General features: G+C 42.5%; 1 long non-coding RNA gene across 1 annotated transcript in view; it reads right to left on the bottom strand.

Annotated features, from left to right (window-relative positions):
* Positions 1–21,546: 21,546 nt before the first annotated feature.
* The window catches only part of LOC132383913 (uncharacterized), a 41,085-nt gene continuing 40,041 nt past the window's right edge, over positions 21,547–22,590 (bottom strand). Inside the window, exon 5 of the long non-coding RNA XR_009508796.1 lies at positions 21,547–22,276. This is a non-coding gene — a long non-coding RNA (uncharacterized LOC132383913). The remainder of the gene's footprint in view (positions 22,277–22,590) is intronic.

The following is a 22,590-nucleotide window of genomic DNA, read 5'->3' on the forward strand; positions in this document are numbered from 1 at the left end:
TCCCAGTTAACTGTATGACTATGCATCTTCCTGTTTCACACCAATTCTAAAGCTAAACAAAAAGAAAGATATCAACTGGGAGGTAACGTTAATCAACATAGTAGTTTAAAATAGAAGGAAGCATTTTATCGAAACGGTAAGGTTTTGTCGCCCTCTGACAAGTCAATGTGATTAAGATGAACGAGGACGACAATTCCAAAGTGGTTGCTGGCAACCATACAGTGTGTTCCAAAACTTCGGTTAAGCAAGCAAGGTTTATAGCGAGGAGACCCGAATCCATCAGTAGAGAAATTGTTTTACAATTATGTAGAGACAAAACATCTGGAACAACATTTAGCGTACGGGCGTTTAAAGGGGTGGTACTAATCGCCGGAAAAGTTGTCAAGTTTTTATTTTATAATTAAATTAACACCTGTGGTTTGCAACTTGTGTGCAACCGAGTTCGAGATACAAGGATTATATCCTCTGGATTATAAAGCAGTATGAACTTGTTAGAGAATAGATATAAAATACTGAGTGGTCTTTACAAATGGGATGTGATGAGCCTGGTTGCTCCTGGATGAGAATACAGATTACAGTCACAACAGCCCGTTCATCTGAAATGCCGGAACAGCGGTCCGGTGATCCCAATGCAGAGATGACCATTCAAATCAAACAACTGGAAGACCTGTATCGCCCACTCCCCTTCCTATCTTCTATGTCCGTAGATAAGGCGTTCCGTTTGGTGCAGTCCTCTGCCACAATCCTGTCCCAGAGAATAAAGCTGCTGGGCTCCGCCGATCTTCGCTAACAGTGTGAAACAGCATCCATGTCTCACCCAATGGAGTTCAAAGTCGCAAGATTAAACTAAATTTATTACGGAAGTATATATACGTCACCATAGGAGCGTCCACAGTAAATAGAACGAAGCACAAGCGAATCAATGAAAGACCGCACTCAGCAAAGACAGCAGACGACAAAAGTGAACAAAACCATAAACTACAGAGCACAAAAAGAACAAAGAAAATAATATTAATAAATAATCAATACATGTCGAAAAGATGAATTGATGAGTCTTGAAAGTGAATCTATGGGTTGTGTGTACAGTTCAGTGTAGGGTAAATAAAGTTATCCATTCTTCTTCAACAGCCTGATGGTTGAGAGATAATGGGCCTATTGATGCGTTACCTCGTTCCTGATGGCAGCAACGAGAAGAGGGTATGACCTGGATGGTTGGCATCCTGCATTCCGTGTAGTTGATCTCAGCGGTGGGGAGGGCTTTACTTGTGGTGGACTGGGCTCTATTCATTACTTTTTGTGAGCCAAGGGCATTGGTGGTTCCATGCCACGTCCTCATGCCACCAGTAAATATGCTCTCCACCGCACATCTATGAAAATCTGTCAACATTTTAGATGACTTGTAGAGGCGCTGCCGAGACTTATTTGTAATTAAACAAATGTGCTGAGCCAAGGATTGATAACCTGAAATGATAACACTGAGGATTTTAATGTTAATCTATCATTCTTTCCTCACTGATACTCCCTCGTCCCTCACCTTGCGCATTTTCTCGTAGATTCCCTTCTCAATTCTTTCATTTCATTTCTTGTGCTGAGTTTGGCAACTCAGTCCTATAACTCCACTTCAGTGACAGCTTAACGACCTCACAATGCTTCCAGTGTTTCTTACTTTGTTGTCTTCCAGAGCGCCGTCTCTTCAAAGGCATAACACGCTGCCAGGAGGTTATGACCATCGTGTACTTATTGATGTCCACATGCAAGTAATATTAACATAATTCCTTTCAGATATTTCCAGGCCTGTTCTTGTTCAATATCTCCACTGCGTTGTCACATTTACTCCTTCAGTTTGCTAGCCACTGCGCTTTCTGTATTTAACTCTGTGTGTATGTGTGTGTGTGTGTGCATTATTCACGTACATATATAACATTAATTTTTCATTTTTCAATCTTTTTTAATTGCTTTTCAAATAAAGAATATACAAATCGGAAGAGGAGTTTAACAAGTAGATAGTATAAAAGACATAAACAGCAATAGTAAAAACAGAAGTATATAATGTCAAAATCAAATAGGTAAAATATTATGCTGTTATATATACAATGTTAAACAAAATACAACTCCTCATAACAATCATACAAAAAAGATTGGAAATTTTCTTGATAAAGAAAAAAAACCCACTAACTAAACTAAAACAAAAAAGGAAAGAAAAAAAAGGGAAAGAAAAAGAAACATAGGGCAGTACAATTGAGGATAAAATTAGGGGGGAAAAACAGAAAAAAACACATCCTTCCAGTCATCTCCGAACCTTCGTAGATAAGGATTTTCCCCAAAGAGAATAAAGAAAATAAATAAATAAAAATAAATTAAATCATGTGAAAATATTGAATAAAGGGTCGCCAGACTTGTTCAAAATTAAAAGATGCATCAAATGTCCGGCTTCTAATTTTCTCCAAGCTTAGACATGACATAATGGAGGAGAGCCAATAGAAAACAGCAGGCGGGTTAGATTCTTTCCAGTGTAGCAAAATAGCTCTCCCAGCCAGTAAAGTTGAAAAAGCTATCACATGTTGGGCGGAAGCAGACACTTCGCTTGCTTCCTCTGGAATTATCCCAAAAATTGCTGTAAGTTGATTATGTTGAACATCCATATCTATAACTTTAGATAATATTCCAAACACACACCTCCAAAATTTTTTTAAACTTACACATGACCAAAACATATGAGTTAGAGTAGCCACTTCTGCGTTACATCTGTCACAAATAGGGCTTATATTAGGAAAAATATGCGCCAATTTATCTTACTGAATTAAGATATGGCGTGCGCAGTTAGATGATTTATTGAGTAAATAATAAGATTTACTCCATTGATTATCTGAAAGTGAATGTTGAAGTTTTACTTCCCACGTGCGTTGTACCCTATCATTAGGCGACATGTGAGTTTCCAGTAACTGTTTATAAATGATAGCTATTATTCGTTTTTGAAAAATAACATAAGCCATATTTAAGGAGCAGGCCAACGGATTTTTTAATTCGGTAAAAAATCACGTAACAAGTTCCTAACCTTTAAATACCCGAAAGAATATGTATTAGAGATATCATATTTATCCATTAATTGTGAAAAAGACATTAAACAGTCCTGTAAAAACAAATCCATAAATTTTTTATTCCCTTAATTTTCCATGTTATAAAAGCCTTATTCAAAGTTGATGGTTTAAAAAACGAAACTAGAGTAAATATTACTGGAAAGTAAAAAGTCATTTAGTTCAAAAAAAATCTACGAAATTGAAACCAAATTTTTAAAGTATGTTTAACAATAGGGTTAAGAACCTCTCTACCTTTTCTGGAGAACGAAAACAGAAGAGCAGCTCTTAATACTCTAGAGCTTTTATTATTCCAAACATAAGACAAAATCAGAGAATCTATTTTATCAAAATATGTTTTCGGAACAAAACAGGGAACTGCTTGAAATATATATATATATATATATATATATATATATATATATATATATATATATAACAATTTCGGTAGAATACCCATTTTATAGCATTTATTCGACCTATCAATGACATCGACATAGGTGACCATTTAGAAAGCGCCTGTTGCGTACATTCAACTAAAGGAAAGAAATTATACCTATATAGGTCTTATTTTTTTTTTTGTAATTTTGACACCAATGTAAGTAAAATGGTTTTTGGCAATACTAAACGGTATTTGATCATAATAAACAGCATAATTATTAATAGGAAATAATTCACTTTTATGTAAATTAAGTTTATATCCAGAAAATGTACCAAATTCCATGAATATAGATAACATAGGAATAGAGTCCTTATGATTTGAAATGAAAAATAATAAATCATCCGCGTATAATGAAACCTTATGTAATTTATCCTCCTAATACACTGCACAGAATTAGAATCCTTAAGAGCAATAGCAAGTGGTTCTAAAGCCAAATTAAATAATAAAGGACTAAGGGGACAAACCCGACGGCTACCTCTATATAATCTAAAGTAAGGAGGCTTTTGATTATTAGTGAGAATAGCAGCTACCGGGGCATGATAAATCAATTTAATCCAGGAAATAAATTCTGGACCAAAATTAAACCTCTTCAAAACCTGAAATAGTTAAGGCTACTCCACCCTATCAAATGTTTTCTCTGCATCCAAAGATACAATGCATTCAGTCTCTTTGGCTGAGGGGGAATAAATGATATTTAATAATCTTCAAATATTAAAATGTGAGAACCTATTTTTAATAAATCCTGTAGGATCTTTTGAGATAATATTAGGCAAGATAATCTCACGGCTATCTGCTAAAATCTTAGAGAGGATTTTAAAATCTACATTCAGTAAAGAAATAAGTCTATAGGATACATATTCCAGTGGGTCTTTTCCTTTTTTTTGGAATCAATGAAATTAGTGCTTCGTAAAGTTTTTAGGAAGGTTCCCAAAGGGTGTAGAATCGGTAAACGTTTGATGAAGATGTGATATAAGCATTTCATGAAAGGTCTTGTAAAATTATACCGTATAACCATCAAGTCCCGGAGATTTACCTAATTGCATAGAAGAAGAAGCCTTGGTTATCTCTTCTTGTTTAAAAGATGCATCTAACATATCAGCATCTTGAATCGAAATTTGAGGTATGTTTAGCCTTGGCAAAAATCTATTCATAGTAATAGTACTATAAAAAAAACATTAATTTAATGTTTGGGAACTCATTCCCAGACCAAAGAAACAACTCATATCAAGAGTCTGCCTCTGGGAGGGAAAGGTTAAATTGCTTTCATCAAAAGGGCCTAAATTACATTTTCTGTGGTATGTTTAGTATGTGTTAATAGCTTTTTTTGAATTAATCAAACGTAATTTTATATTTACAATATAAGAACATTTTTCAGAATATCTACTTAACGAAAGATTTGGGAAGATCCTATGAGGAAGCAAATTCACGGGTTTGGTAAGTGAAACAGAAAACGCGGATCAACACACACGAAATGTTCAGCAGGCCAGGCAGCATCTAGTGTAAAGAGTACAGTGGACGTTTTGGGCCGTGACCCTTCAGCAGTACTGGAGAAAACAAATGAGGAATATAATTGAAAAGTAGGAGAAGAGAGCGAGAAGCAAGTCGACAGGTGATAAGTAACAGCCAGCGTGTATTTACACCGTCCTACGTGGGGGAGTTAAAACCCAACCCTCACTGCATCAGTTACGAAACTTCGGTGGAGAAATGGAAAAACCACCCTGAGTTGCAGGGAGGGGCGAAGCATCAGCGATACTTCACATCTCCCCATCTGTTACTAACTGGCCCGGCTGTGATGGTCTGAACGTGACAGTAACAGTTAATCCCGGCGGAGGAATTGTTGCATTTGAGGTAAGTTCTTGAAGCGCATCAGTGTCACGAGTTCTGCTTCACTAATTGATCTGCTGGTTCAACACTGAAGGAACTCCGACATTCATTCAATCATCAGCACAGGATTAGGAAGTTAATGGCACATTGGGATCGAGTCCCACTTTGGGTGAAAACGTCGCTATTTATTTTTTAAACCTCATAAGTGGGATGAATTGTCCGTCTGAAAAAGTAAATAATTTAAAACACAGTCGCTTGCGGAATATCAGGAACGAGGTGCAAAACGCGATAGAGCATAAACTGGGTGGGTCAGAGTAGGGTAGAAAGAGAAAAAAAAAACGCAAAATGCTGGCAGACAGACAGCATCTATGGGAGGAGGTAGCGACGACGTTTCGGGCCGAAACCCTTCATCAGGAGTGTATCAGGGTTCTGCAGATTCACTCGTGTTGCCAGGGAAGAAAGAGAGAAGTTTGGAGTCAAAGAGAAAGAGGAGAAACATGGATTCAACGAAAGAAAGTCAAGGAAGTGGGTATGAATACGGGGAAAAGAGGGAATGGACCAGACATACACAGACCCAGATCCAAACATATACAGACATAGAGATAAACACATACAAACACATGCAGACGCACAAAGCATTGCACAATGTCCACACAACAATTAATCGCTTTCTCCGTAGCAGTGGCGCAGTGGAAGCGTGCTGGGCCCATAACACAGAGGTTGATAGATCGAAACCGTTCTCTGCTATATTCTCTGTTGACGACAGCCCTTATTGATTGTGGTGTTTTAAAACACAAATCTATCAACATTAAGCGTCTATAAAAGGAAACTGCATTGGGGTTAGGGCTGCAATCCGTCAGCGCGTTCGGCTGTCAGCCGATAGGTTGGTGGTTCGAGTTCACCCAGAGACGCTAGTGATCCGACAGTATTTTTTTCTCTCTCTCATAGAAGAGAAAATGTGCAGCAGCAGCTATTGAATAAGTACACAGTCGACGTTTCAGGCCGAAGCCCTTAGAAACATAGAAACGTAGAGAACCTATAGCACAATACAGCCGTGCGGCCCACAATACTGTACCGAACATGTCCTTACTTTAGAAATTACCTCAGGTTACCCATAGCCTCTGCTTTCTATACTCCATACAACTGTCCAGGAGTCCTTATCGTATCTGCCTCACCAGCGTCGCCGGCAGCCAGTTCCAAGCACTCACCAATTTCTGCATTAAGAACTTACCCTTGACCTCTGTACCAACTTATAAGCACTTAAAACTGTGCCTTCTCGTGTTAGCCATTTTAGCCCTGGGGAAAAAAAACAAACAAACAAACCTCTGACTATCCACACGATCAATGCCTGTCATCACCTTCTACACCTCTATCAGGTCACCTTCATCCTCCTTTGCTCCAAGGAGAAAAGGCCAGGTTCACTCAACCTTTTCTGATAAGGCAAGCTCCCCTATCCAGGCAACATTTTTTTAATCGTCTCTGACCCTTTCTACGGTTTCCACACCCTTCCTGGAGTAAGGCGACCAGATCTGAGCCCAGTAATCTAATTGGAATCTGACCAGTGTCCTATCTAAATGCAGTATTACCTCTCCGCTCCCAAACTCAAACCCATAGTTGATGAAGGCCAACGAATCGGAAGCTTTCTTAACCACAAATTCAACTTGCGTAGAAGCTTTGAGAGTCCTATTGACTCGGACTCCAAGATCCCCCTGATCCTCCACACTGCCAAGAATCTTACAATTAATGCAATATTCTGCCATCATATTTGAACTACGAAAATGAACCACTTCACACTTATTGGGCGTGAACTCCATGTGCCACTTCTCAGCCCAGTTTTGCATCGTATCAGTGACCCGCTGTAACCTCTGATAGCCCTCCACACTATCCACAACACCTTGAACTTTTGTGTCACAGGCAAATTTACTAAGTCATCCCTCGACTTCCTCGTCCAGGTCATTTATAAAGATCACAAAAAGTAGGAGTCCCAGAATACATCCCTGAGGCACACCACTGGTCACCGACCTCCCTGGAGAATATGACCCTTCTGGAACAATTCTTTGCCTCCTGTGGCCAGGCCAGTTCTGGATCCACAAAGCAATGCCCCCTAGGATCTCATTCCTCCTTACTTTCTCAAGAAGCATTGCATGGGGTACCTCATCAAATGCCTTGCTGAAATCTATACACACTACATCTACTTCTCTACCTTCATTGCATTCTTTAGGATCATGGTGCAGCCTGACCTGCTGAGTTTCTTCAGCATTTTGTGTGTGTTGCGTGGATTTCCAGCCTCTGCACATTTTCTCCTCTGTGATTCGATTCCTGTACTTCGAAGTCCCTTCAATGGATGACTAACCTGAAGAAGTTTAAATCTTCCCTTCGACGGGCGTTCAGTGAAACCCTCTCTCAATGCCGCCCCTTCTGCGATTTCAGCTCTTTTGTTTCTCTTACGAGCTGGGAAACACTGCGCTGTCCGGAGGCAGCGCTCCCTACTGCTGCCGCAACGGGCATAGTGGGAATTTAATCTGTTCTACCTGTTTCAGTCACATCTACCGAAAAGCACTGAAATGCTTCTCTTTCTCTCTGTTCAGAGAGATCAAATACACTGTGTATTGGGGGAGAACAAAGTGAAGCAATAACCAAATGCAGAATAAAGTGTAAAAGCGACAGGGAAAGCTCGGCGCAGTTAAATAATGTGGTGCAGCATCATAACGAGGCGGATTGTGTGGTCAAGTGTCCATTTAATCGAACAGGGAACCATTCAATAGTCATAACTTTCCACGAGCCTGTGATGTACCTTTTGTACCTTCTTCCGCCGCGTTGTGTCTTTGGTCTGGATTCTGTCGTCTGAACAACCTGCCATGGCCGGGAATGAAACCCGGGTCACCTGCTTGGGTAGCAGCTATGCTCACCACTATACCACCATCGCCCAATGATGCAAACCAGATTCGGTTACTGAATTATCTGTGGTGCTATAAGAGTCTGTAACTCAATTATCAGTTTCTGAAACACGAACAAATCCGCAGGTGCTGGAAATTCAAGCAACACACAGAAAATGCTAGTGGAACGCAGCAGGCCAGTCAACATCTATAGGGAGAAGTACAAGTCGACGTTTCGGGCCGACACCCTTTGTCAGGACTAACTGAAACAAGGGATAGTAAGAGATTAGAATGTGGGAGGGGGAGTGGGAGGTGGTGATCCGAAATGAATGGAGAAGACAAGAGGGGGTGGGATGAAGCTGAGAGTTGGGAAGTCGTTTGGCAAAAGGGATACAGAGCTGGAGAAAAGGGTTGATCATGGGGCGGGAGGCCGAGGGAGAAAGAAAGGGGGAGGGGAGCCCAGATGAAGATGGAGAGCAGGCAAGGGGTGATGGTGAGCGGGACACAGAGATAAAAAAGAGAGAATGAAGTGGGGGAGATGGATAATTAATAAATAAATAATGGATGGGTTAAGAAGGGAAGGAGGGGCATTAACGGAAGTTAGAGAAAATAATGTTCATACCATCAGGTTGGAGGCTACCCAGACGGGATATAAGGTGTTGTTCCTCCAACCTGAATGTGGCTTTATCTTGACAGCGTAGGAGGCCATGGATAGACATATCAGAATGTGACGTGGAATTAAAGTATGTGGTCACTGGGAGATCATGATTCCTCTGGCGGACAGAGCGTAGGTGTTCTGCGAAATGGTCTCCCAGTCTGCATCGGGTCTCACCAATGTATACAAGGCCGCACCGGGAACACCGGAAGCAGCATATCACACCAGCCGAATCACAGGTGAAGTGTCGCCTCACCTGGAAGGACTGACTGGGGCCCTGAATGGTAGTGAAGGAGGAAGTGTAAGGGCAGATGTAGCACTTGTTCCGCTTAGAAGGATAAATGCCAGAGGGGAGATCGGTGGGAAAGGATGGGGGGGACGGACGAATGGACAAGGGAGTCGCGTAGGGATCGATCTCTGCAGAAAGCAGAAAGGTGTGAGGGAGGGAAAGATGTGTTTGGTGGTGGAATCCCGTTGGAGGTGGCGGAAGTTACGGAGAATTATATGTTGGACCCGGAGGCTGGTGGGATAGTAGATGGGGACAAGGGGAACCCTATCCCTAGTGGGTTGGCGGAAGGATGGGTGAGTGAAGATATCCGTGGAATGGGAGAGATGCGTCTGAGAACAGAGTTGATGGTGGAAGAAGGGAAGCCCCTTCCTTTAAAAAAGGAAAACATCTCCTTCGTCCTGGAATGAAAAGCCTCATCCTGAGGGCAGATGCGGCGGAGACGGAGGAATTGTGAGAAGGGGATGTCATTTTTGCCAGAGACAGGGTGGGAAGAGGAATAGACCAAGTAGCTGTGAGAGTCCGTAGCTTTATAGTAGATATCCGTCGATAAGCTGTCTCCAGATATAAAGACAGAAGGATCACGAAAGGGGAAGTAGGTGTTAAAAATGGACCAGGTAAATTTGAGGGCTGGGTGAAAGTTGGGGGCAGTTAATGAAGTCAACGAGCTCAGTATGCGTGCAGGAGGCAGCGCCAATGCAGTCGTCGATGTAGCGAAGGAGAAGTGGGGGATGGATACTAGTATAGGCTTTGAACATGGACTCATCCACAAAGCCAACAAAAAGGCAGGCGTAGCTGGGACCCATAGGGGTTCCCTACAGCTACGCCTTCAGATATAAGGAAGCGGCAAGAACCAAAGGAGAAATTATTGAGAGTAAGGCCGAATTCCGTTAGACGGAGGAGAGTCGTGGTAGAGAGGAACTGGTTAGGTCTGGAATCCAAACGAAGCGGAGAGCTTTGAGACTTCCCTTTAGGGGGATGGAGGTAGATAAGGACTGGACATACATGGTGAAAGTAGGGCGGTGGGGGGGCCAGAAAACTTAAAATAATTGAAAAATATCAGAGGGTTGAAGTATCACGAACATAGATGGGAAGGGACTGAAAAAGGGGGGATAAAACAATGTCGAGGTTTGTAGAAATGTGTTCGGTGGTGCAGGAGCAAACGGAGACAATGGGTCTACCTGCACAGGCAGGTTTTTGGATCCCGGGTAGGAGGAAGAAACGGGAAGTGAGGGGTGTGGGAACTTTGAGATTGGTGGCAGTGGATGGGGGATCGCCAGAGCTGATAAGATTGGTGATGGTACAGGAGACATTGGCCTGATGCTCCCTAGTGGGATCATGATCAAGGGGTAAATAAGAGGAGGTGTCAGAGTTGTCGCTATGCCTCGGCCAGGTACATGTCAGTACGCCAGACTACAACAGCGCCCCCCTTATCAGTGGGTTTTATAGTAAGGTTTGGATTGGTGCGGAGGGAGTGGACAACAGAGCGTTCGGAAGAAGTGAGGCTAGAATTGGAACAGGGTGTGGTGAAGTCGAGACGGTTGATGTCCTGTCGGCAGTTATCAATAAAGGGAACCTGAGCAGGCAGAAGACCAGAGCGGGGTGTCCATGAAGAGAAGGAGGGTTGAAGACGAGAGCAGATGTCATCGTTGGGGGTGGGAGTGTCCTTGTCAAAGTCGCAGACGAAGCCGGCGGAAGAAGAGCTCAGCATCATGGCGTACGCAGAACTCGCTGAGGTGTGGACGAAGGGGGACAAAGTTGAGGCACTTACTGAGGACAGACCGTTCTGTCTCACAGTGTTGAAGGTCGGAGGGGATGGTAAAGACCCGGCACGGATGAGAGCTGGGATCAGAGCCGAGCGGGAGGCTGGTAGTGTCAGTGAAGAGGGGATGGTTGAGATGAGAGGAAGATGGGGCCTCTGAGGGCCCAGGAGCTAACGATAGGATCTGAGGGAGAGGGGGTTGCAGAGTGGAGGCAGAGGAAGGGGAGACGGGAGTCACAATCGCAGCACTTAAAGACCCGGCCTGGGGTTCAAGGCTGCAATCGCCGTTGGATACAAAATCGCTTTGAAAGTTTCCACGGTCGTTGGAACTCGCATTAATGGTTCTAGAGTCCGGGTTTTGAATATGCCCTGGGTTAGTAGAGCCGCCGAGATCAACGACGTCTGATGTGATATACTGCATCTGGTGTTCCGGTTGCGACATTCTATATATATTGGTGAGACCCGAAACAGACTGGGAGACCGTTTCGCTGAACACATACGCTCTGTCCTTCAGAGAAAGCAGAATCTCACAGTGGCCACACATTTTAATTCCACGTCCCATTCTATTTCTGATATATCTATCCATGGACTCCTCTACTGTCAAGATGATGCCAGACTCAGGTTGGAGGAAGAACACCTTAAAACATATTCCCTCTGGGTAGCCTCCAACCTGATGGCATGAACATTGAGTTCTCTAACTTCCGTTAATGCTCCTTCGTCCCTTCTTACCCCAAACTCTATCTATCTATCTATCTATCTATCTATCTATCTATCTATCTATCTATCTATCTATCTATCTATCTATCTAACTATTTATCGATTGATTGATTGATTGATTGATTGATTTCTTCATTCATTCATTCATTCATTCATTCATTTATTTATTTATTTATTATTCTTCCCCCATTTTTTTCTCTCTCTCTGTCCCTCTCACAATCACTCCTTGCATGCTCCCCATCTCCCTCTGGTGCTCCACCGCCCCTTTCTTTTTCCCCAGCTCTTCTGTCTTGTGATCCTTTCCCTTCTCCAGCTTTGTATCCCTTTTGTCAATCAACTTTCCACATCCCCTCCTCCTGTCTTCTCCTATCATTTCCGATCTCCCCCTCCCTTTCCCACTTTCTAATCCCTTAATATCTCTTCTTTCAGTTAGTCCTGACGAAGGGTCTCGGCTCGAAACGTCGACTGTACTTTTTCCTGTAGATGCTGCTTGGCCTGCTGCGTTCCACCAGAATTTTGGGTGTGTTGCTTGAATTTCCAGCATCTGCAGATTTCCTCGAAAATGCTGCAGGAACTCAGCAGACCAAGCATAATCGATGGAGAAGAGTAAACAGTCAACGTTTCCGACCGGCAACCTTCGTCTGGACTGATGTTGGTTAGTTACTTTACTACTGTGGTGGGACCATGCGTGAATTAATAGTTGACACCAAGAGCCCCGGATTAGTATGGTCGGAATGAAGGAATCTGTGAATGAAGGAAATCGTTACTTGTAACAAGTAACAAAGAACGGTGCTGAGATATATATTCTCAGGGGTACTTGAGGAAAGAGGCTGACAATAAAGCCACTTACTTCTCAGAAGACTCTACCGTCTCGGGCTCACAACAGCCCAAGCTATTCCAATGTGTTGATTGGCATAAACGTATATTGTCTTTTAAACATAAACATAATTTAGTAAAGTTTGCATCCCCCAGTCGGAGAATTGAACCCCGGTCTCCCGCGTGACAGGCGGGGATACTGACCGCTATACTAACGAGGAATTGCAGATAGTATGTCCTGTCATGCATATTTAAGAGTACAATATGGTGAATAGAATTGCCCTGACGTTTGTCAACTGCAATACTGGAGCCTTTCACTGGTGTCCTTCCCACAACAGTGTCTCAGTTTTCTCCAACGGTTCAGTCACCTATTGTGTTCAAGGATTAATGAAAGGAAGTGCTTCTATTCGAGCCCGGCTTGTTGGAATGAACATTTTTAATCACAGTTATGTATTTATATTTCTGGTGTTTTAATGCGACAGGCGGGAAACGGTATGGAGCTAATCGAATTCTGAAGCGATCTCTCCCACTTCATTGAAACACGAGGTGTTGTGTATCCCAGGTCTGCTGGAGGATGGCGACATCAACTGGACATGACAGGAACTGCACCAGAGTGAAGAAAGAGTGACGACTTTCAGAAATCGGCTCGAGCCACAGTTATACACTGCTAGCGTCCGAGTGCTCCAACCCTTACAACTCCCGTTTGAATTCCCGAAGTAATTTAATTCGATGAGTGAGAGTAAAATTATTATTCACCTTGGGCTGGGCAGAGGTTCAAGGATGGAATTGCTGTCCCTCACATTTTTCCGCTGAACCGATCAATGCAGCTTCTTGCTCTCACTCTAACTGAGATTCCCACAACAAACTAGGAGACATCAAACATATCGGATAATGTGTTCGCAATGAGTGCGGTCAGTCTACTCACCATCCACATTGTCTATTTACATTCCTGCGTACTGCACAGCCACTGAAGCGTTACGCACCCCTCCCCGTCGTTTCCCCTGGGTCATCAGGTTTCTTTGAAGAAGACACTAATTGTTGTTTCTGGTTTAATTATTGTGGGGTATGCAGTTTATTAAGCTTTGTCCCATTTTGGTTACTTCTCTTAACTCCATTCCAACGCGACAGCTGAACACTCAAGGTTCTTTCAGAGTATTTGTTAAAGCTTCTCTTTCTGAAGGGCCACCCGTTGGTAAACTGACTTGAGTTTACACAATGACCGTCCGCGAACAAAAGCTGAAAATCTGTTTTATTCCAATCATTTATCAATTGAAAGAACTAAATCACCCGACGCCGTCGCAATATTAACTACACTTCGTTTAAATGAGTCGGTCTTCGGTAACAGGGGTAAAGGGTCGACAAACAAACCTGTTTATAGTTTAATTTCAGCGGCAAAGGATTTTTTTTTTTGCGGTCTTCTGCAAATTTCAATTTATTTCGGCGGTGAGACGGTTATTTCCCGCGCTAATACCGTTGCTGTATCTTGATTGGTGAGTAAAGCAGCTCTCTGATTGGAACATCTTTTCTTTCTAATCAGATAAGGCACTGTTTCACCAATCATAAACGCCCCGCTACATTCCTCCAGACTGTATAAGTCGGGCGAATGCGCGTATTTCCAGAAGCCAGAAATTGTAATGGTCAAGAATTCAAGATTATTTGATTTATCAAATCTATCTGACGTTGTATGTATTCAGGAAACCTGGTTGTTACCACATTTAAATTCTTCCTTCCAGGATTATGCTGTAATTAGGCGTGATAGTTTAGTTGGTAGAGGAGGTGCTGTTGTAAATTTTATACAGAAAGGAAGAAGGCATACAGTTGTGGATGGAAATGAAATGTATGAGACACTTGGAGAAGGATTTGTGTCAACAGATTTGTGACATTAAAGAGGGATATCATTATAATCATTGTGGAAAGCTTTCGATTGATTTGTTGGAGAGTATACGTAGCTCTAGCTCACTAAGGGTTGTATGGTTGGGGATTTTAATGCATAGAGTTCACTGTGGGGTTGTTCTCAGAATGATGGTCATGGTTTGAGTGTAAAAGAGATTTAGATATTTCAGTTTTTGTGTGTCTTACCGGTGGGAGAGTTATGAGATTTAATGTTCATAATAGTTCTGAAATTGCTGTAAATTTAACTTTAGTTTCAAATATTCAGGCTGCAGTCAGTGACTGGAATGTCATGGGAGATGAAACAATGGGGAGTGATCATTTTCCTCTATTCATAAGCCTAGGTTTAGATTTATATCGGGGACAAGAAGCCACTTTGAGGAGATGGAATTTCGGTAAAGCAAATTGGAGAAGTGTTAATGTTTTCTGTGATGAACGGAATATCTGTGTGGATTGGAGAGGATGATGTGGATTTCTGCAAAGAAAGGTCGTCACATTATTCCTCAAATTTGCTGGAAGAGATTCATGTTAAAAAATGCATTAATAAGGGAAAAGCTGTGCCATGGTGGACAGAGGAGCGTGCAGTGGCAATTATTGAGTGAAATGTGGCATTTCGGAAAGTTTAAAAGTATCACGCTCTGCGTGGTCACAGCCCGTGGTCAGGAAAGTATTTACTAGAGGTCATATTGTGATAGAATTGGAAGGACTATTAAACTTGGATATGTTTGGGGAATGTTTAAGAAAATGGGGGTGAGGGATTCATAGAGTTCCCAGTATTGATTAAAGTTGATATAATTGTTACAGAAATTGAGAGGGTTTAGTTGCTGGCTTGGTCATTTGCTGTAATTCATTATCAAAATAATGAAGAGACCAACCGATGTCGGGATAAGCTTTTAAGAGAATACCCTGATGTGTTGGAAACCAGCTGTAGCAATGATAGTGATGTAGAGTATTCTTTGTGTGAATTTAAGAAAACTATTAATAGTACAGGTCAGACGGCTCCAGGAAAGGATGATACATGTTATTGCATGTTTAAACGTATGGCCAACAGCTCTCTTGAGATAATATTACATTTTGAATCATAATTGGAGTTCAGGCCATTTCCCTCCTCATGGATAATTGCAATTGTAGTGTCTATTCTAAAACCTGTTGGAGCTCCTATTTAAAGACCAATATCACTGATGTCCCATTTGTGTAAATTTATGGAATATATGGTAATAGAGTGGTTGAGTTATATTTTGGAAATGGGAGGTGACATGCTGTTGTTAATTTACAGGATTAATTTGAGCGGGCAGGTGCTGGTTCCACGCCACTTGTCCCAAAAGCAGTCAATGTTTTATTGCAGAGAACTCAGCATCTATTTCAACGCAGCAAGCTCCACAAACAATATACTCAATGGAAATGTCAATCCATGGCTTCCTATAATGTCGCAATGAGGCCACACTCGGAGGAACAACACCTTGTATTCTATCTGGGCAGCCTCCAATCTGATGACATGAACATCAATTTCTTGATCTTCTGGTCATGCCTCCTCTCCCTCACCAATCCCCATCCCGTTTTCCCTCTTGTCGCCTGCCCATTACCTCTCTCAGGTGTTCCTCCCTTCTTTTCTTTCTTCCATGGACTTCTGTTCTGTCTTATCAGACACCCCCTACTCCAGCCCTGTATCTCTTTCACCAATCAATTTCCCAGCTCTTTACTTCATCTCTCTCCCTCCCAGTTCCAACTATCAATTTGTGTTTTTCTCTCCCATTCCCCACCTTTAAAATTTACTCATTGTTTTTTTCTCCAGTCCTGCTGAAGAATCTTGGCCCAAAACGCAAAATGTACTTTTATCCACAGACGCTGCCTGGCCTGCAGAGTTTCTCCAGCATTTTGTGTGTTCTCCTTGGATTTCAACATCTGCAGATTTTCTCCTCTTTATTACACAATGTCACCGGGCATTTTGTATGACAATTGTCAAAGTCCCGCTCATTTAGAAATGTAGATATGAAACTTGAGGTTCAGCAGATGCTGAGAATAAACTACAAAGTAACACACACAAAGTACTGCAGGAACTCAGCAGGTCAGGCAGCATCTAAGCAGAGGAATAAACAGTCTAGATAGGATGAAGTGATGTTGGCCCACTATATTCACTATTTATTCCTCTCCATAGATGCTGACTGAGCCCCTCCAGAATTTTGCAAACATAAACATCTTTTTTCCTGTCAATCAGTTTCCAGATGTTGCTGAACTTTCATTTGTAGCCTCATCCTGCAAATCTGGTTCCATCCTTCTACTCCCCATCAACTCCAGCCTCCATCACATCTAGAGCCGCCAAGCCAATCATTTATGCTGACCACACTTGTTTCTGCGCCATCGAATATTTATCCACCATTCTGCTCATAATTTACAGGACAGCGTTTTATTGCAACAGCCTGGCTGTGTGAGGCACAACCCTTCATTTATGAAAATCACACAAAACAGTGAATAAAGCAGGGCAGTGCCAATAGTACCAGCGATATCCTGAAAAGTTATAATAATAATAGAGTTGTCATGATGGGAGATTCTAATTTGCCAAATATAGGTTGGCATCTCCCTAGAGCAAGGGTTTTAGATGGGGTGGAGTTTGTTAGGTGTGTTCAGGAAGGTTTCTTGATACAATATGTAGATAAGCCTACAAGAGGAGAGGCTGCACTTGATTTGGTATTGGGAAATGAACTTGGTCATGTGTCAGATCTCACAGTTAGGAGATAGTGATTATAATCCTATTTCCTTTACAATATCATTGGAGAGAGATTGGAACAGACAAGTTAGAAAATCATTTAATTCGAATAACGGGAATTATGAGGTTATCAGGCAGGAAATTGGAAACAGATGTTCTCAAGGAAAAGTACGGAAGAAACCTGGCAAATGTTCAGGGAATACTTAAGTGAAGGTCTGCAATAGGTACATTACAATGAGACAGGGAAGTTATGGCAGTGTGCAGGAACTCTGGTGTACAGAGGCTGCAATAAATCTGCTTAAGAAGAAAAGAAAATATTACAAAAGGTTCAGCGAGTTAGGTTATGTTAGAGATTTAGAAGATTATAAAGCTAACAGGAAATAGCTTAAGAAGGAAATTAGAAGAGCCAGAAGGGGCCATGAGAAGGCCTTGGCGGGCAGGATTAAAGAAAAACCCAAGGCATTCTACAAGTGTGTGAAGAGCAGTAGAATAAGACGTGAAAGAATAGGACCTATCAAATGTGACAGTGGGAAAGTGTGTATGGAACTGGATGAAATTGCAGAGGTAATTATTGAATACTTTACTTCAGTATTCACTATGGAAAAGGATCTTAGTGATTGTAGTGATGACGTGCAGCAGACTGAAAAGCTTGAGCATGTAGACATTAAGAAAGAGGATGTGCTAGAGCTTTTGCAAAGCATCGTTGGATAAGTCGCAGGGCCCAGACAAGATGTAACCCAGGCGAGGGAGGTGATTGTTCAGCATCTGGCGATGATCTTTGCATCATCAGTAAGGATGGGAGTGGGTCCAGATGAGGGTTGTGAATGTTGTTCCCTTAATCAAGAAAGGAAGTCGAGATAGACCAGGAAAGTTTTTAGAGGATGTGACTAAACATATTGATGAAGGAAGAACAGTAGATATAGTGTATATGGATTTCAGCAAGGCATTTGATAAGATATCCCATGAAAGGCTTATTGAGAAAGTAAGGAGGCATGGGATCCAAAGGGAAATCACTTTGTGGATCGAGAACTGGCTTGCCCATAGAAGACAAAGAGTGGTTCTAGATGGGTTGTATTCTGCATGGAGGTCGGTCACCAGTGCAGTGCCTCAGGGATCTGTTCTGGGACCCTTACTTTTTGAGATTTTTATAAATGACCTGGATGGAGGAATCGGTTAGTAAATTTGCTGATTACTCTAAGGTTGGAGGTGTTGTGGATGGAATGGAAGACTGTCAGAGGTTGCAGCGGGACATTGATAGCATGCAAATCTAGGCTGAGAAGTGGCAGATGGAGATCAACCCAGATAAGTGTGAAATGGTTCATTTTGCTTGCTCAAATTTGATGACAGAATATAGTGTTAATGGTAAGGCTCTTGGTAGCGTGGAAGATCAGCGGGATCATGAGGTCCGGGTCCTTAGGAGGCTCAAAGCAGTTGTGCAGGTTGACTCAGTGTTTAAGAAGGCGTACAGTGTATTGGCCTTCATCAAAAGTGGAACTGAATTTAGAAGCCGAGAGGTAATATTGCAGCTAGAGAGGACCCTGGTCAGACCCCACTTGGAGTGCTGTGCTGAGCTTGGTTGCCTCACTACAGGAAGGATGTGGAAGCCATAGAAAGGGTGCAGAGGAGATTGAGAAGGATGTTGCCTGGATTTTCTCCTTGAAGCATCAGAGGATGAGAGGTGACATGACTGATGTGTATAAGATGTTGAGAGGCATTGATCATGTGGATAGTCAGAGGCTTTTTCCCAAGGCTGAAATGATTGCCATAAGAAGACACAGGTTTAAGGTGCTGGGGAGTAGGTACAGAGGAGATGTCAAGGGTAAGTTTTTGACTCAAAGAGTGGTGTGTGGAATGTACTGCCAGCAATGGTGGTGAAGGAAGATATGATAGGGTCATTTCAGAGACTTTTGGATAGGTACATACAATTTAGAAAAAATAGAGGGCTGTGGTAAGCCTAGTAACCTCTAGGGTAAGGACATGCTTGGTACAACCTCGTGGGCCGAAGGGCCTGTATTGTGGTGTACGTGTTCTATGCTTCTATGTTCTAGAAAGATTTTAACCACACAAGACTTCATCCTTGGTCCAGAGCTGTGAGGAATGAAGACTATTTGGGACAAAGCACTAGTAAATTCATCTTCTGCAGTTTCCAGAAAGTTATGGATTTAATTAAAAGTAAAATTCAAAATAAGCAGTTCATTCCAATGAGAAGGAAGGATTCAAAGAGGGGGAAGGGGCCACAGTGGTTGACAAAGGAAGTCAGAGATTGTACAGCATTAAAGGAAAAGTAGTATGACTGGGCTAAGATGAGTGGGAATACAGATGATTGAGAAAGTTTTAAGGAACAGCAGATCTTAACTAAAAAAGCAATACGGAGAGAAAAAATCAGGTATGAGCTCAGTCTAGCCAGGAATATAAAAGGGGATAGCAAAAGCTTTTTTAGCTATGTAAAGAGAAAGAAGGTAGTTAAGAACAATGTTGGCCCCTTGAAGAATGAATTGGGAGAAGTTGTTATGGGAACAGGGAAATGGCAACAGAATTTAATGCGTACTTTAGATCTGTCTTCACCAGGGAGGACACAAGCAATCTCCCAGATGTATGGATGGGCCAGGGTCATAAGATATCAGAGGAATTGAGACAGATTGACATTAGGAAAGAAACTGTGATGAGTAGACTGGTAGGACTGAAGGCTAATAAATCCCCGGGTCCAGATGGTCTGCATCCGAGGGTTCTAAAAGAGGTGGCTCAGGAAATTGTGGATGCATTGGTAATCATTTTCCAATGTTCCTCAGATTCAGGATCAGTTCCTGAAGATTGGAGAGTGGCTAATGTTATCCCACTTTTCAAGAAGGGAGGGAAGGAGAAAACGGAGAACTGTTAGCCTAACGTCAGTCGTGGGGAAGATGCTTGAGTCCATTATTAAGGACGAAATAGTGGCACATCTTGATGGCAGTAATAGGATTGGGCCGAGCCAGCATGGATTTACCAAGGGCAAATCATGCTTGACTAATCTGTTGGAGTTTTTTGAGGGTGTAACAAGGATGTTAGACGAGGGTAAGCCAGTGGATGGTGCGTACCTAGATTTTCAGAAGGCATTCGATAAGGTGCCACATAGGAGATTGGTGAGTAAAATCAGAGCTCATGGCATTGGGGGCAGGGTTTCAACATGGATAGAAAACTGTTTCTCGGACTGGCTGGAGGTGACTAGTGGGGTACCACAGGGCTCTGTATTGGGACCACAGCTCTTTACAATTTATGTCAACGATTTAGATGAGGGCATTGAAAACTATAACAGCAAGTTTGCTGACGATACTAAACTGGGTGGCAGTGTGACATGCGAAGAGGACGTTAGGAGAATACAGGGAGTCTTGGATAGGCTGTGTGAATTTGCAGATACTTGGCAGATGTCATTCAATGTGAATAAATGTGAAGTTATCCACTTTGGAAGCAGGAACAAGAGGGCAGAGTATTGTCTGAACGGTGTAGAGTTATGTAAGGGAGAAATGCAAAGAGACGTTGGAGTCCTTGTTCATCAGTCAATGAAGGTGAATGAGCAAGTGCAACAGGCAGTGAAGAGGGCAAATGGAATGTTGGCCTTTATTACAAGGGGAATTAAGTACAAGAGCAAGGATGTCCTTTTGCATTTGTACAGGGCCCTGGTGAGACCACACCTGGAATATTTTGTACAGTTTTGGTCTCCAGGTTTAAGGAAGGACATTCTGGCAATTGAGGAAGTGCAGCGTAGATTCACTAGGTTGATTCCTGGGATGGCAGGGCTGTCTTACGCAGAGAGATTGGAGAGATTGGGCTTGTATACGCTGGAATTGAGGAGATTGAGAGGGGATCTGATTGAAACGTTTAAGATAATTAAAGGATTTGATAGGATTGAGGTGGGAAATATGTTCCAGATGTTGGGAGAGTCCAGTACCAGAGGGCATGGATTGAGAATAAGAGGTCAGTTATTTAAAACAGAGTTGAGGAAAAGCTTCTTCTCCCAGAGAGTTGTGGAGGTTTGGAATGCACTGACTCAGAAGACGGTGGAGGCCAATTCTCTGGATGCTTTCAAGAAGGAGCTAGATAGATATCTGATGGATAGGGGAATCAAGGGATATGGGGACAAGGCAGGGACTGGGTCTTGATACTGAATGATCAGCCATGATCTCAGAATGGCGGTGCAGACTTGAGGGGCCGAATGGTCTACTTCTGCACCTATTGTCTATTGTCTAAACCTCTTCAGTCACAGGCTGAGCAGTTGCAATCTGAACTTTATAGGGTGAGTGACAGGTGAACAGCAGGGATGGATTTGAAAGCTCTGGTGTAGAATAGGAAGGTGAGCTGGCACCAGATGGACTGAGTGGCCGCTCTACTGTACATTAGCTGTGTGACAAGCAAGAAGCACCTGAGACACAGGATATCAAATAGAGCTGATTAATTTGTCACAGATCCACAATATTAATGCGAGTGTATTTTAGGACTAACATCAGCAGAACAAACCCACCAATGCTCATTTATTTTAGTTTTATTTTAATAATCAGTCACAATATCTGCAGAATCTGACATTAACAGCCTCACATGAACTTCCAAACTAGATTCAGTCACCATGATGGTTAAAATGTCCAGCTAAAGCTTATTTCAACTTGCTCCCTGATGTGAAGTTGCCAGTGTTTCAGCAGGTGGGATGACTGAGTAAATTTCTTTGCTGACACAAGGCTGAAGTGTGTCCTCTATGTATTACAAACTCACTGGAGCCTCACAAAGTGGGTGAACTTAACTGAATCTCTGCCCATGCTCGGAATAGGTGTGAAGCTATACTGAGAATCAGAGACAACTGAGCCAAGTCTAACTGCTCACCGGTGTGACCCAGCTGATGGTGTAAGAGCTTATGTGACTGAATGAATCCCGTCCCACACACAGAACAGGTGAATGGCCTCTCCCCCTGTGAACTGGCTGGTGTATCTGCAGGTTCAGTGGCCTGGTGAATCCCTTGCATGATGAGAGGCAGTGAATGTCAGCTCACCGGTATCAACTCTGTGGCCACTTCTCAGGCCAGATCAAGGACATGTCCATGTATTGGGGTTCTCCTTGCTCAGACTGGTGTGCTGTCCTCTCCACCATCTCCTCCTTCACATTCAACGATTGGTAGCCTTCAAATGCTGGGGAACTGGCAGACACATCAGACCTGACACACTGTTGCACTGAGATTCTCAGGAAGAAATTCTTTGCCTTTTCTACCCTGTAAAATGTTTGCAAAGAAAATCAACAGGTGAAAGACAACATTTCAGCTGAGATTATTTTAGTTTTTATGTTGACATCTGACATCACACTGCAGTGAGGCTGAACACAATTTGAAGGATCAACACTTCTAACTGGACATAGTTCAGGCATAAGGACACGACATTAGATTCTCTGTTTTCCTCTCTGTCCTTCATCAAGCTGTGATTTGGCTCAATTCGTCTCTCTCCATTAGCACAGCTTTACATCCCGGGTATCTCCCACAGACTGACAAAGAACACACATTTGTTGGCATTTGACGGTGGTAAACTCAGA

Source organism: Hypanus sabinus, chromosome 31, assembly GCF_030144855.1.
Source record: "Hypanus sabinus isolate sHypSab1 chromosome 31, sHypSab1.hap1, whole genome shotgun sequence".
Taxonomy (NCBI): Eukaryota; Metazoa; Chordata; class Chondrichthyes; order Myliobatiformes; family Dasyatidae; genus Hypanus; species Hypanus sabinus.